Source organism: Prionailurus viverrinus, chromosome B2, assembly GCF_022837055.1.
Source record: "Prionailurus viverrinus isolate Anna chromosome B2, UM_Priviv_1.0, whole genome shotgun sequence".
NCBI lineage: Eukaryota > Metazoa > Chordata > Mammalia > Carnivora > Felidae > Prionailurus > Prionailurus viverrinus.
The window spans coordinates 33,607,834-33,624,594 of record NC_062565.1 but is presented as its reverse complement, the minus strand read 5'-3'; the positions used below and the strand labels follow the sequence as shown (position 1 = coordinate 33,624,594).

At 42.2% G+C, this 16,761-nt stretch overlaps 1 protein-coding gene across 6 annotated transcripts in view; it reads right to left on the bottom strand.

The window, feature by feature from the left end:
* ANKS1A (ankyrin repeat and sterile alpha motif domain containing 1A) overlaps positions 1-16,761 on the bottom strand; it is a 180,361-nt gene that overhangs the window by 154,095 nt on the left and 9,505 nt on the right. The window lies entirely within an intron of this gene.

Sequence of the window (16,761 nt, the reverse complement as noted above, 5' to 3'; positions counted from 1 at the left end):
TTGTTGATGAACATTTCTTGGACCTGGGCTCCTCTCTGAATCACTCTTCTTAAAATAGAGGCTTTATAGAGAGCATTTTGTCTAATTATTCTCCCACGGCAGGCTCCATTGAGAACACAGAGGAAGCAGCAGCCTCAATCCAAAGTAATTTCATTTTCATATTAATTAACATTTTAACTCCAACTCAGCGATATTTGGGGAAGAGTATACTGTGGTTAAGACTTTGGTCTCTCCCTTTCATAAATCTTCACGTCCACATTTTCCTTAATGTGTCAACAAGCCCCTTTACCCCCAAATCCCCCAGAGGCTTTTAACGGGCTATAAGAAGGATAACAGCTCGGTTCTAGAACCAAATACTTTCTTGGAAAAGACGGGAACAGAGAGAGCCAGCTCTGCCGTAAGCCAAGAGTGGACCCCAGACAACACGGAGTGACTCAGGGATCAGGGCTTCGAGAAGATGCCAGCTCACCTCAAAGCCAAACCACAGCCAGCCTTTTCTTTCACTCCATTATTACATTTTCATCGGTCAAGCTGAAGTAGAAGAAGAAAACCCTCTGGAAGGAAATCTTGGAAATGCAAAAATCCAAACTATACCTCATTGATAAAATGAAAAAAAAAAAAAAAAACATGAAAAACACACAGACAAAACAAAACCTGTTAGACCTGAAGCTCCAAGATGTTAACAAACACAGATCTATGCTTATGGACAGCACATCTACATTTTTTCCTCCAGCTTCTACAGGACTAACTGTGGGGACTTGTTCACTCACCAAGTATCTGAGTATCTACTAAGCTCTAGGCACTGCCACAGAGGCAGGGGGACACATGAGCAAAACAGACAGATATGGCCTTGGCCTTGACGGAATGTATATTCTGATGGGCAGACTTCAAATGATCCCAGAAATCAATGTATGTAAAGAGCTAGAGACAGATGGACCCTCTAGATACATGATACCCCCAAATTCCCTTGTAGAGTAAAATATCGTCTCGTTTTATGGCTGAAAAATGAGATACATTAAGCAATTTGCCAAGATCTTACAACTAACCACCTCAGTTCAGCAAGGCCTCAAGGTCCCACCCTCTAACCACTCCAGGTCACCTCGGCCCTCTGACTGCTGCTGTCAGAAGCCCTCAGTAAGACCACCAAGGAGAAATGATTCACAACACATCCTGTTGCCATACTCAGATACTTTGGACAGGCCTATGTTCAATAAACTCTGTTTTAGAGTCCACAATACAATGTCATAATACACTTCTCACTTCACTTGTGGGGAAATTTTCCTTCTTAAGTTCTGCAAAAATTGAAAACGGTCAATAACACAAGAAGCCCAAAGGCCTTTTTCACAAAATAAACCTAAAATGGCTATTCAGCCCTGGAGGATTTCTAGCTGCACGAGAAAATGGGTCAGCACATTACCTTAACTCTGCTTTTCTCATCCTGGCCAACTCAATATTGGCTAACAGAATTTTCAAAACTGTTTCCTCCCCAATCTTAAGAAAAATCTAGGGGTGCCTGGATGGCTTGACAGGTTGGTTGAGCAGGCAACCCACAGGGTGGGTGACAGGTTGGTTGAGCAGGCAACTCTTGGTTTCAGCTCAGGTCATGACTCACGTTTCATGCGTTGAGCCTCGCATCGTGCTCCACGTTGACAGTGTGGAGGCTGTGCGGGATTCTCTCTCTCTCTCTCTCTCTCTCTGCCCCTCTCCCACTTTCTGTCTCTCTCGAAATAAATAAATAAACTTAAAAAAATTAAATAAAAAAAAAAGAGAGAGAAAGAAAAATCTTACTACCTCCCAAGCCAATTTAAAAACTACATTGAAAAGAGGTGCCTGGGTGGCTCGGTCGGTTAAGCATCAGACTTTCGCTCAGGTCATGATCGGGCTCTGTGCTGACAGCTCAGAGCCTAGGGCCTGCTTTGGACTCTGTGTCTCCCTTTCTCTCTGTGCCCCTCCCCCGCTCATGCTCAAGCTCTGTCTCAAAAATGAATAAACGTTGAAAAATATTTTTTTAAATACATTGAACAGTATCTTCCTGAAAGCACCATATAAATCAAAAGGTGATGACTAAATCATTCTAGGTTCATTAGGGTGATTTGCTAACTTATGAATGTTTTTGTTGAGCAAACTATGAGTCCTTAAAATTGACTGTTTAAATTCTGAATGTTTTTAATTGCCAAATTTTCAAAAATACTGTCTCAAAATCATTTGTATGAATTTTTAAAAGGTCAGCATAAACTTCTTTAGGAAGATGCTATCCTTCTTGATTGTTGGGTTTTAGATCCAAAGACTGTTTTATTTAGTCTTTCCTACCTAGTGAATAGTTGGGGGTCAAGAGACTGAGGCTTCAGCTCAGCTACTATTATGATATGTAACCTTGAACAAGTTGGTTCATCACTCTGTGATTACATATCTGCATTGTGGGTACATGAGAACTCTCTATGCATTTTACAGGGTAGTGAGGCCAAATAAGATTACACAGGTAAATGCAAAAGATATTGTTTAAAATAGAGCTATTTGATCATCTTTCTGTACCTGGCTCCTAGCACAGAACCTACCACAGAGCAGCAACTCAGTAGAATGTTTGAAGGAAGAACAAAGTTCACTCCTATAGAGGCAGACAGCATTCATCAAGTACAGGAAAGGAAACCTAACCTTAGGGAACCAAATGGTGGGTCAGGTTAACCACAATATAGGCAATACACACTCAGCCAGCAGGACCACAATAAAAGGCTCTGCATCTCACCACCAAAAACTGAACCACCCATCACGGCATGCACACATACGAGGGCAGGTCAAAAACGTTACTCAAGACTAATTCTGTTTCTCAATCCATCTAAAATGTATCATTCTCTTTTCAGTGAACCTCTAACCAAGATATTAAAGTATTCTTACAAGTGCACTCTTCTAACCTAAAATCAACTTGGCAGTAGAATAAGATAGTTCTATGAATAAAAGTCTATTAAATCCTTACTATCTGCTAAGCGAGAAATTGTCGCTTATTTCAATCGCTACTCTTTAATAAAATGTGTTGTCAACTCCTCTCAGATGTGAAGGGGTCTCTCTCCCCAACAGTGTGCTCTCCTACTCCTGGGCAGGCCACTCAGTCCCAAGGTCTGGAGTTTCAACTCCCTGAAGACCCCAGACTTCCAGAATACCTGAGATCAGGGAGAAGCCATAGGAGCTACTTTGAGGTTGAGGTTGGGTGAGACAGAATGGGGGTGAGGGCAACCCTATCCCTCCAAGGGCTCTATGGAAGAGAACCCAGACTTTTGTGTTTCAAAACAGGGGAACCAGGGCATCACAGTGATGAGGATCAGATATATAAGGAATCAATGCAAAATGCTGACATTGATGCTAATTATAGATGCTGAAGAGCCAACAAATTAATAAACAAGAAACTGTGAAAATTTGATTTGGCCATGTAAAACTTAATACTATTAGTCACTTATGTGAGCTAATTACCAGGTAGCACAATAATGATCATGCATATCATTAACAGTGTCAGATTAGCATATGATTGTTAGATTTTGTCACAACACTGCACTGAAGTCACCCACAAATTGTTTCACACCTAGCATGCTTGCTAACTCACAACGTGCAGCTGAAAGGAACGTCCCTGGGTGAATAAGAACTTGTGTTGTTGTAACAGCATTAACAGTCCCCAGGCACATCCTGAAAACTGAAATAGTAGAGATTGGTAGTGGCCCAGAACACTACTCAGAGATTCCGGAGGCAAGAAATGTATCTTGCAGTTTTATCATGTAGGCCTCTGAAGCCAAACTGCCATTTCTCTTCTGTTCATCTGAATAAGGATTCTCTGCCCCACACACCACCATCCTTCACTCTAAACTGTCAAGGATTTATAATAACAGGAAATTTGGGAGTTGGGGCAGGCAGATGGCTGAATTTTGGCTGACTGCAGAGAAAAGCTTCCTCTAGGCATAAAGGGTGTGGTTTGGGTTTCTTAATGACCACTCAGGGTTGGGACTCCAGAGGCTGCCAATCACAAAGCCCAAGCAGCTTGTGTTGCCTTCTCTAGAAGTTTTCAGTCCTATGCACTTAGTCCTTGAGCTTCAAAAGGACACATTCTCATAGCTAAGGCCAAGGATGGAGTGAGGAAGTCCTGGGTGCCTAGATAATAGCCCTGTGGGTTTAAGGATCCCCCTCACTGCTATCCTGTGCACACAGAGGGCTTATTTTAGCAGACTACAGGCCAAAGCAAAGACGGTTAGCTTTAAACTTTATAAAACCCTTAGAATCAAATTTACATACCATTTCGCAAGAAGCACTGGTTTGTAAATAAAGTACATGTCTCAGTAAATAAATAATGCAAATCCTGAAAGGAGTTAACGTCTGCCTTTTCTTCTTTCCCCATCACCAGTTCCCCACTAGTTCATGGGTTCAGGGGTTTGTGGGTCTTCTCTGGAAATACCCACTTGGGAGACTTACCTTTCATCACAATATTCAAAGGAAGATTAAAACAAACCAAAAGACTCATTTATCGGCGTGCTTTTTAAAAAGTTACACAACTATAGGTCTCCATCTACAAACTTCTGTGACCCAAAATAAGCAATGGGGCTGTTCTAAAGTAACCACTGTCCTTGTGCTGAAGAGGGGGAAAAGTATTTCACTTCAGTTATGACTTACAAAACTCTACTTCTACAAAAATCCACTCTCATTTTACATTGTAACATCCTATTTAAGTCATCAACCTCTCAACTGCTAATTAACAACTACCAACTCCTGTTCATTGACCTCCTAAGTAGCTCTCCAATTTGGCCTCCTCTCCCTACCCACTGTTAACTGGACTGGATCATTTTGCACTCCTAGTCAATTTCACACCCCCCCCCCCTTTCCATTTCCCAAAAACCTGAAGCGATCTTCCAAAATTGCAAATCCATCATTACCTTCAGTGCAAAATCCAACTCCTTAACAGGAGCATAATGGGCTCACCTGTGCCTGCTATCTCAGATAATCTCTCCCCACCCCACAGCACCCCACCTCCCTCCTTCTTACCTGCAGTTACCGGAATGTGCCATTCTTTCCATCTATCTACTCCTACCCAGCATACACAGTACTCTCTTCTCCAGCCCAGAAGAGCCCTCACTTACCCCCTTCTTTGCCTGTACAACTTTTAGCTCTAATATTCCACTCAGACTTCACTTCTTCTAGAAGGCACATAGAGCTACCTCCACCCCCATCCCTGTCCTTTCATTCCTATGTGATTCCCCCAGCATCCCTCTGCTTCACAGCACTCATCACACTATCCTCTGTGTCCCCCAGAAGATTAAAGGCTGCAATCGAGATTTCTTTTCTAACTGCACTGGCTAGGCACATGGTCTGGCACTCATTAAATGAAGACACTGCCATTGTCCTTTGGTTTCAAATTAGCACAACACCCCCAAGAGATTTACCCCACCCCAAAAAAAAGCATAGAAGGAAGACTGGGTGTGTTAACTGCTGCTCTTTGACTACCACATAAACTACTGAAAGAAAAAAAAAAAGAAACTTCGAAGGTGACTTTAATGATGATGATAATTGCTATGGTAAATGTCAGTTGAAGGCACAGAGCATGGTGTCATGGAAAAAGCACTGACTCTGCAGCCAGTGAGGTATGGGGTTGAATTTAGGTAAGTAACACAAAGCCTAGGTCTGTGGTTTTACGGGAGAATGTATTTAAGCCTGGAAATCTGTCTAGTGTAGAATTTGGCACATACAGACCCATCCCTGCTCCCGCCTCACTGTACTTCATGGACTTGGGTGTATGGGGGAGAAAAAGAAACACATTCCCAGGCAAAAACCCGTGGTGATTGAGGTCAAAATAATGGTTTCCCCAAGGAGGAGCATTTTTGGCTGAGAGGTGACCAAGAGAGGTGACCATTTCTGGAGACTTGGAAATGTTCTACGTCTTGATCTAGGTGATAACTGCACAGATGTATACATTGGTAAAAAGATATCATTGTGTACACTTAATGTCCAGGTACTCACTGTATATAAATTATATCAAGAGGTTTTTTTTTTTTTTTTTAAACTAATAAAAGAAACATACTTCCCCTGTTATGGAAGACCGCCCCAAAGACAAGGCTCTGAAGTCAAAGGATGCTTGCATATTGAAGACTCCTGGTTACTGACAGCAGTGATTCTTAGCCCTGGGCCAAAGTGTTATTATAAAAGGTCAGTAGGCATTGACAGTAGGCAGAATAAATGTCTCACCCGCACATATAACAATGTCCCAAAAGTACAGAGAAGCTACCACATTTAATAAGACACAGTTATTGCAGAGTATTACTTACTACTTTCACAGTCATTCTGTCATAACATATTTTCTCAATCAACAAATACTCAAAGTACAACCACAATCCTGTTGGGACTGAAATAATTTTCGAAGCGATCTCTTTCTCTCCCTCCCTCTCTCTCTCCTTCCCTTCTTCCTTCCTCCTCCCCCTTCCCTTCTTTTCCTCCCCAACTCTCTCCCCCATTCCTTCCCCCAATCCTTCCTTCCCCCTCCCCCTTCTCACCTCTCTCAGGCCTCCAGCCTAAGTCTAAACTTCATCAAGCCAGCATCCACCCACCCTACCAGCCTCTCCCTCACTGGTTCCACAGGTAGTCTCCACTCCCCCGGAAGAGTTTACTCACTGTTCAAACAGCTCTTTCTCTTTTTTAAAAAAAAATTTTTAACGCTTATTTTTGAGAGAGAGAGAGAACAAGCACAAGAGCACAAGCAGGGGGGTGGGGGGGTGGCAGAAAGAGTGGGAGACACAGAATCCAAAGCAGCCTCTAGGCTCCAAGTTGTCAATGCAGAGCCTGATGCAGTTTGAACTCACAAACTGTGTGAGATCATGACCTGATGACCTGAGCCGAAGTTGGGCACTTAACCGACTGAGCCACCCAAGTGCCCCCAAACAGATCTTTCTCAATGCAGCTTCTCTACCCTTGCTTCCAGCTGTTCTCCTCCGCCACACCAGTCTCCCACCAGCTATCTAAGTCTTAGGCTTTCTTCTAGGGCAGGGCTCAAGTCCCACCTCCCAGGAGTATCTGCAGTGGGAGGAGGGGTCTCTAGACCACCCTTTTCCCCTGGTACCATCATCTCCTCCTCCAAACTCCTTTAGCACAGACTATTTACAACCAGTGCTATATGCTGAGTACCTAAGGAAGAGGAATTATTACTATAGATGAGGCACCAGAGGCAAAAAAAATTAATAAAGTCATTTATTACCTCTCAACTGGTAGGTGGCAAAAGCCAGATGTGAATCCAGACAACATGACTCCAGAGCCACTATCTGATATGGTCTTTGTTTTTTATTTTGAAATAAGTTTAGGCTTACAGAAGACTTACAGAGTTCCTGTAGACCTTTCACCCAGTTTCCCCTTATGTCAACATCTTACATAAATAACCATGGTACGCTGGCCAAAACTTAAGACATGAACACTGGACTTAAGACTATTAAACTAGGGGCGCCTGAGTGGCTCAGTCCATTGAGCGTCCGACATAGCTCAGGTCATGATCTCACGGTTTGTGAGTTCAAGCCCTGCGTTGGGCTCTGTGCTGACAGCTCAGAGCCTGGAGCCTGGAGCCTGCTTCGGATTCTGTGTCTCCTTCTCTCTCTGCCCCTCCCCCACTTGTGCTCTGTCTCTATCAACAATAAATAAATGTAATAAAAAAAAAAAAAGACAAACTAAACTGCAGACTTTATTCAGATTTCCCCAGTTTTACACTCCTGCCCCCTTTCTGTTCCAAGACTGCACTTTACACTTAGTAGTCAGTCTGTAACAGTTCCTCAATCTTTCCCTTGTCTTTCATGACGCTGTCATTTTTAAAGAGTACCACTCACATATCTTGTAGGATGTCCTTCAACTTGAGGCTATCTGTTTTCTCATGATTATACTGTGGTGACAGATTTCAAGGAAGAACACGAGAGGCCAAGTATCCTTCTCACCACATCCCTATCAGGGGTAAGTGCTATCAACATGGCTTACCACAGGCAATTATCAACCTTGACCACTTGGTTAAGGTGTTGTCTGCCAGGTTCTTCCACCATAAAACTACTGTTTTTTCCTTTTCCATACTCTACGATTTGGAAGCCAGTCTCTAAGTCCAGCCCACACTCAAGAAGAGGGGAATGAAACCTCATCTCCTGGAGAGGAGAGCTTTGAAGAATATGTGGGCATGGGTTGAAAGCACACCAGTAATCAATAAATATTTCAGGGAAGATGCTTGGAGGCCATATGAATGTTCTGTTTCTCCTTAAACTTTCACCCACTAATTTTAGCCTCCACTGGAGATCTTGCCTGCAGTGACTATTACTGTGGTTTGCTAAAGGTGATTTTCTATTCCCCTCATTCCTTCTCCATTTATTAATTAGAATTCTTCTGGAAGGGCGAGCTATATCTTCACCCCCATTTATTTATCAAATCATTTATATCATTAACTCATGGATATTTATTTCATTCTTTGGTTAATAATCCAATACTATTGTTATTCATGTTGTTGTTCAAATCGTTCCAACTTTGGCTTTCGGGAGCTCTTTCAGGTTGGTTTCTATGTTCTTTTGATGTGCCCCTGTCTTTTTTGTTTTCTCTGCCCCAGTCCTGGAACCAAACATTTCTCTGAGGAGTTGACAGGGTCATTCTGTCATTGCTCTAATCAAGCTGATTTCTTATGGGAACTGACAAATTTTGTATGCCTAACTATCTCCTACAGCAGTACGCATACCATACAACTATCCAACACTAGTCAGTGTTTGTTTAGGAAAGCTTCAAGGGCAGAAGGAGCAATGGCCCACTTACACACTCACAGAGATGAGAGGACAGACCTCTCCTCCTCTCCTCCTCTAGTGACCCACCCTCTGCACAAGGTATACAAAAGGCCTGGCCCAGTTCTGGTGCACAGTGAGAAGACAGTAAGCCACAGTCTGGTTGTGCAACTGCTTTGAGATGTTCTCATGCACCTTCCTCAGGACACCTGGCAAGAATGCTAAAAACATTGCCTTGTTTTATGGATGGAGGAACTGAGGTGCAAGTGAAGTAAGAAACACTCCCAAGATCATTCAGCTAGAGCGTGGCTGAGCTGGTACTAGGCACAAGGCCCCGAGGGACTGCTCTCCCATGCCCTTTCCCAGAGGCAGTGTGCACTTAGAAGGAGGAAGGTTCCTGGAGACAATGTTTCCTGTGGATTGAATTTTCTGTCTAACCTACGGCCTCTTCCCTTCAGAGTTCACACATGGAGACACTAGATAAAACTAAGAGACCTGTGTGTTTTCCAGATCCCAAGGATCAAGACAGACCTAGAGCAAGCTAAAACTCTATGGACAAGAAGAACTTAAAACTTAATTTACAGATTTTGTCCAAGAATCTACAACAACACATACAAGGCTAAAATCAAAACCCATGAAGGAAGGAGCGACAAGACTTAGTTTTTGTTCCACTCAAACCCAGATGGCCACATGAACCCAAAGACCAATCCTAACTTCTAAGCATAAATACTAAGTGGACATCGAGAGATTAAAACAAACGTGAACCACAATCAAAACTATGGCAAAAAGCAGTAGGTTAAAGCCTGTAGGTGTCAAAGGCTCACGAGTCTCCCATACCTGGTAATGAGGAAAACTGTTGCCAGCCAGAGTCATCGTATGATTCCAATGACCTCATTATTTCATCACCAAAAGAAAATCAGATGACACATTGAGCAGTAGGAAGCATTCAAAAAAATGCGTGTGTGTAAACAAGTAAAACAGTGGCCATTGGGTTTTTAGGTAACATTCCCATTTTTTCAGAGACCCAGACTTGTGGTCTGAACTCACAGTGGATTCAATTCACCAAAAAAAAAACCAAACCAAAAACGTATCTCTACCTGGTGATCTGACTTTTAAAGAAGTGGTTCATGGGAAAATCGTTTTACTGGAATGACAACCAAAGCCCACAATAAGCCAGTTGGAAAGCCATCAGTATCAAGATAAAAAAACACGTTAAGTTCTAAGCAATTTTATAGATTACAATGGGACCTCCCCCCTCTGCCCCTGACACACAAAGTAAATCTTGGGTTTAGCTGCTATTGGATCATTTTGTTAGTACCAGCAGCTTACACACAACTTACAATTACATATGCACTGCTATCAGCAAACATAGGTATTTTTTTAATGTTTATTTATTTATTTTGAGAGAGAGAGAGAGAAAGAGAGAATGAGCAGGGAAAGGGCAGAGAGAGGGGGAGAGAGAATCATAACTTGAGCCAAAATCAAGAGTCAGATGCTTAACTGACTGAACCCCCCACGCACCCCCAATAGGTATTTTTAAATGATTATGAAAACTCACTCAAAAGAATTAGGTCTTCATAAATATCCTGCAACTGAATGAGCAGGAGCTAAAGTTTACCTGGGCTGCTCTGTAAATGAATGATATAGTTGGCAAAAGAGTAAATATTAAAAAGAGGCACGCAGAAGTGATGGAAATTGAGGACAATGCATCTAACATAACACATCATCATGGGTAAAGAAAAGACATTAAGAAAAAGACAGCTCTATCAATTTTTTTTTTTTTTTTTTTTTGGGACAGAGAGAGACAGAGCATGAACGGGGGAGGGGCAGAGAGAGAGGGAGACACAGAATCAGAAACAGGCTCCAGGCTCTGAGCCATCAGCCCAGAGCCTGACTCGGGGCTCGAACTCACGGACCGTGAGATCGTGACCTGGCTGAAGTCGGACGCTTAACCGACTGCGCCACCCAGGCGCCCCAGACAGCTCTATCAATTTGACAAAGCATAGTGAGTCAGAGTACTGGATCCTGATTTCTTATACACGCTGTCTGGAAAAACAAAAAGCAGTTAAACTTTAAAATGAAGCACCAAGTCCTGGATCATTTACTTAGAAATCTTTTTGAAAGCCTGCCCTGGGCCGGCTAAAGATGGTAAAAGGGCTGCTGATAAGTGACTAATGAGAAAACTATTCTCCAGCTAGGTCTTAAACATACAATTATGGAGGCAGCAATAGATTAAAAAGGAGCAATTCCAGAATCTCTGCCAATTTCAATATCTGAGGTATTTGCATTTGTAGGTAAAAAGTAATAGAGCTCTTCTATCACTGCTAAGCATATAGGACCCATAGGTGTTTTCAGAACTGCTTAACTAGAATACTATATTCTCCTTCCACTTCCACAACCTGGGGACTCAACAGCTTTCTTCCTGGTAGCCATGATCTCCACACAAAACAGACTCTAAAGGCCCAAATGCAAAACCTCAGTCCTGGGCAAGGCACTTAACCTCTCCAAATCTCATCGGTGAAATGGACACTAATACCTATACCACAGGATTGTGAAGATTAAAGCGCCGAGGATTATGGAAAGTAACACCCCCTGTCCCTAAATCCCAGGCTTCAAATTAGTATCAACACTCATTTGAACCGGCCGGACAATATTCTCTGGAAATCATTTTATGGACAAACTAATTATTATTTGAGGTCTAAAATTTGGACATAAACCACTAATGAGGGAGGGGGAGGGGGAGGGGGAGGGGAGAGAACTGTAAAAAAAGCAGAGTGGGTAGCAAGAAATTAGAAATCATTTCAAATACACAGGTCTCTGGTTTCTTACCAACTGTTTAGACTTACTTCCCTTGCACACACTTTGGCCTTGGTGGTACAGCTGGCAGTCATGTGTCCAAAACAAACCTTTATCACTTTGAACTTGGGGAAGTAGGGATGCCGAACTTTCTCACAGATGAAATTCATGAAAACGCATTAACCTGCTTGAGAGGAAGATGGGAATTTTCTAGAAGAAAAGCTTGAAAGAAGCGATATGGGAGGCTTTTCCCTCTTCACGAGCTGCAGGGCATTCCCCTATACTCTCTAAACTAATACATTATTTGGCATAAGTTTAAAGACATTCCCCTCACGTAATGTTCCTATATTCCAGGGAAACTGCCAATGATTTCTTTGAAAATAAGCCTTTTACTTTAGGTCAAGTGTTCCAAAGGGATTTTGTGTTACATTCTTGAATCAAAAAAAGAATCCCCGGTTGCCTAAAAACTAAGAGCAAGGACTCTGAAGCCAGTCTGCCTGGGTTCAAAACCAAAACCAAGCTGCATCATTTCCTGGCTTACCACCTGGGGCAAAGCTACACTACTTCTCTGTGCTTCAGTATCCTCATCAATAAAATGGCAACAATGCTAGTGCCTTCCCCAAAGGGACAGCATGAGGACAACATGAGATCATATTTGTAAAGTGCTTAGAACACTGTATGACACAAAGTAGGTGTTATAAAAGCAACTATTACGTTAAAATAAATAAATCCCTCATTCCTCTTTTTTGGTAAAATATTACCTGAGCATATAGCGAGTGATGTTTGAATCTCATCCAAAGAGACAATTCTCCAAGTGGTCACATGCAGTGCTCTATAAGCAACAGTTTGGGAGCCAGAGAGACTCCTGGCTTTGTACCCCTCTGTGTGGCCCTGGACTTTAACCTGTCCCTGAGCCTTGACTTCTTCATCTGTAAAATGGGAATGACGATAATATCTACCAGGCATACTATAAAGGTAAACTGAGAAAATACAGATGTAAAGTTCTTGACACAAAGTATTAAGTGCTCGAGAGTAAAACTATCCCCCTTCCAAATACACGTGTACATACCCACCTACAACTATGGCAACAACTCTGAGCTGTTGTGAATTAACTTGTGAGTTAACTACCTCAGATACAGCAATAAGGGCCGACTTTTGCAAGTTTTATCACGGCCATGGGGCAACCGGAAGAAGCAAGAATCAGGTAGCTGGACCCAACCAGGACAAGTGTCAATGCTCAGGCTTCATCAAGCTGGATCAGAGGAAGAGTGGGACACAATGCACCAATAGTTAAAAACAAAGCCAGGACTGGGGCTCCTCTCCAGGCCCAGCCAAGAGCTAAAGATCTAAAAACAAACACAAGAAAGCCTAAGAATCTTGAAGTGATTCAAGTAAACAGCCCTGAACTGATCTGTTTTGCAAGCTTTCCTGGTTATTGAACTTCTTTTAAGAAGGTCTTGACTATAATTCAAAAGGAAAAATTACTGGAGAAATGGATTGTGTTTAAAGACAGCAAAAGAAAATCACAATGACTGCTTATTCAGGCGAAAGGAAAACAAAGTCAATAGGTTGGTTCACTCAAACAAAATGGGTTCTGATATAGGCAGAAAATTCCTTTAAAGAAGTTTCCTTCTGGGGCGCCTGGGTGGCTCAGGCAGTGAAGCATCTGACTCTGACTTGATTTCAGCTCAGGTCATGATCTCATGGTAAATGACAGCCTGCTTGGGATTCTCTCTCTCCCTCTCTCTCAAAATAAATAAGTAAACTTTAAAAAGTAAAATAAAATAGGGGCGCTTGGGTGGCTCAGTTGGTTAAGCATCCAAGTTCAGCTCGGGTCATGATCTCACTCACAGTTTGTGAGTTCAAGCTCCACATCAGGCTCTGTGCTGACAGCTCAGAGCCTGGAGCCTGCTTCGGATTCTGTGTCTCCCTCTCTCTCTGCCCCTCCCCGACTTGTGCTCTGTCTCTCTTTGTCTCTCAAAAATAAATAAATGTAAAAAAATTATTTTTAAATAAATAAAAGTCAAGAAATCTTTAAAAAAGAAAAAAGAAGAACGATCTTTCTAAGGTTAAATAAAGTGCCACTTCCAAATTAGCTTGTGTTCTCTGTAATAGCTAACACCTTAAATAACAGTACCACTTTTTCTACCTTTCAGAGGTAAGAATAGAGACTTTTCAAATTTTAAAAACAGAATGTTACTCAGGGCACCTGGGTGGCTCAGTTGGTTAAGTGTCTGTCTTGGGCTCAGATCGCAATCTCGCAGTTCATGGATTTAAGCCCCATATTGGGCTCTGTGCTGACAGCTCGGAGCCTGGAGCCTGCTTTGGAATCTGCGTCTCCCTCTCTCTCTTCCCCTTTCCTGCTCGCATTCTGCCTCTCTCTCAAAAGAAAACATTAAAAAATTTAAGAAAAATAGAATGTTCCTCAAAGAAATTAAAATCCCTGAGATTTTAAACTTTTGCTATGACTGAAAACAGTTGTAATTAGGAGATCTACATAAGCAAAGCTGAAAGTTGCAAAATGTACAGAAGGATGAACAAGAAAAAATTTTATTTTCATGGGGCGCCTGGTGGCTCAATCGGTTAAGCATCGGACTCTTGATCTGGGCTCAGAGGTCATGATCTCACAAACATGAGATCTCACACCCCATATCAGGCTCTGTGCTGATAGCATGAAGCCTGCTTGGGATTCTCTCTCTCTCTCTCTCTCTCTCTCTCTCTCTCTCTTTCTCTCTCTCTCTCTCAATCTCTCCCTCCCTCCCTGTCTCTCTCTCCCTCTCTAAATAAATAAACCTAAATTTTTTTTTCTTACTTAATCCTTGTAAAGACAAGCACTCGATCGTACCTTCCAAATGTAAAAATCAATGCTACTTATCCAGTATCAGTGAATGCTTAATAAATGCTGACTACTGGTATTATTAGTGGTATACACATTTGGAGCTGCTTTTCCAGTCACAGTAAAAGGACTGACTCAGCCCATACATCACATTGCCGCTAGTCATCACTGGCAGGGATAAGCACATGGTGTAGTCACGACAAAGGACAGACCCCACCACGTGGAGACAGAGCTACAGCCGCAGTCTTGCAAGAATCATGCACCAGCCAACTCAACGGTGTTGATACCTGCTTGGCACTATGAAGCTTCAGTGTTTTCAGCTACATTTTCCATTCTGAGTAAAGAAGTTCAGTATATTTCTCTTACTTGTATTCTTTTTAATATTTATTTATTTTTGCGAGAGGTAGAGAGTGAGCCGGGGGGAAGGGCAGAGAGAGAGGGAGACAGAATACCAAGCAGGTTCTGCGCTGACAGCCCCATGTGGCGCTCAAACCCACGAACCGTGACATCACGACCAGAGCCGAAACCAAGAGTTGGACGCTTAACCAACTGAGCCACCCAGGTGCCCCCTCTTACTTTTACTTTTATTTTTTCATCTTAACTAATGAAAATGCTCTTAAAAGAAGGTGAGAGCCCCACATAAAAGTGCTGTGAAATCCGTCAGTATAATGGTGCTGAATGCTCTCACTGCCTAACAGAGGCCAAAATCTCTCTAAAGTAGAGCCCTGACTGTCCCAACAACTATCAAAAAGAAAAAATAAGTGGTTCCATGTGCTGCTTTTATCACTTAAAAAAACGTATTTATCTATTCTTTTTTTAATATTTTTTTCAACGTTTATTTATTTTTGGGGGGACAGAGAGAGACAGAGCATGAACGGGGGAGGGGCAGAGAGAGAGGGAGACACAGAATCAGAAACGGGCTCCAGGCTCTGAGCCATCAGCCCAGAGCCCGACGCGGGGCTCGAACTCACGGACCGCGAGATCGTGACCTGGCTGAAGTCGGACACTTAACCGACTGCGCCACCCAGGCGCCCCGTATTTATCTATTTTGAGACAGAGAGAATGAGCAGGGGAGAGGGGCAGAGGGAGAGAGTAAGAATCCCAAGCAGGCTCCACACTGCCAGCACTGAGCCCAATGTGGGGGCTCAATTCCACAAATCGTGAGATCATAACCTGAGCTGAAATCAAGAGTTGGATGCTTAACCAACTAAGCCACCCAGGCACCCCTGCTTTTATCACTTTTAAATTGACTCTATAATGTAGTATTTGTATGGCTAGTCAACGGGGGAATCTGGGCCAAGGCAGAAGGACCCAGACCCAAACCTCCCACCTGTACTCCAAGCATAAAAAACCAATGAACAAAATGTAACAACAACAAAAAAATGCTTTTGTGTATATTTTGTATATAGCTCCAAACCAAGAAAAGAAATGCACAGATGTCAGAACAGGAACTCAAAATCAGAGCTGTGAATGGGAACTCCCAATGCACTAAATTAGAAATCAACAGTAAGTACAGAGAGAAATGTGCTTAGTATACTTAATAAAAGACAATTCAACTCACTCTTCAATGTTTATGTAAAAAGAGTAACACCGTGAAACATATTCAGAGTAACAAATAAGACTGAATAATCTAAGTAACAAGTCAGCTTAACAGATCTAGATTCTTATCTAGAGTCCGCCCATAAAGCTGGTGGGAAAACACTATTTCAAGTTGGTCTTCCATAAGTACTACCTAAGGAATTTGGTTACTCAAGTCCCTCAAGCATGCTTTTAAAGTCTTTTGGCGTCTATAGGGCCATCTATGGCCAGCAGGAAACTTAAAAAGAGAAAAAAGATTGGAAGCTAGCTGAACTAATCTATACTCTCAAGGATTAGAACACTTGATTCGCAAATTGTCAGATGAACCAGCACAAACAGTGGGGGGGGGGGGGGGGGGACTCTGAGTAGAAATATCAGTCAAGTAAAATACACAAACACACACAACACCACTTCATTATAAACCAATTCAACTGCTTTCCATAGTAAAATAAAATTGTTAGTCTAAATATCTCAGAGCACATTTTTAAGAGGTTTTATTGAAGCATAAATATGTTTAAATATATGAGTTCCTAATGATATTTACAAAAAAAAAAAAAAAAACCTCATTAGACACCACTGAAGACTACTAGGAAACCAAATGGATCTGAAAACTGGTAAAGAACAGAAAAGAATCAGGCATTCAACTCATCTTTCCTGAACAAACTGTATCCCAGGATAACCAAGTGGTTGATAACAGGAGGTTTCTCTCTAAAAAGTATTCCAGGTAATAAGTGAAGAACGTAAAATAGAAATGAAATATCACCATTTTGCAAACTCTTAATGAAGTCATCGTCTAGG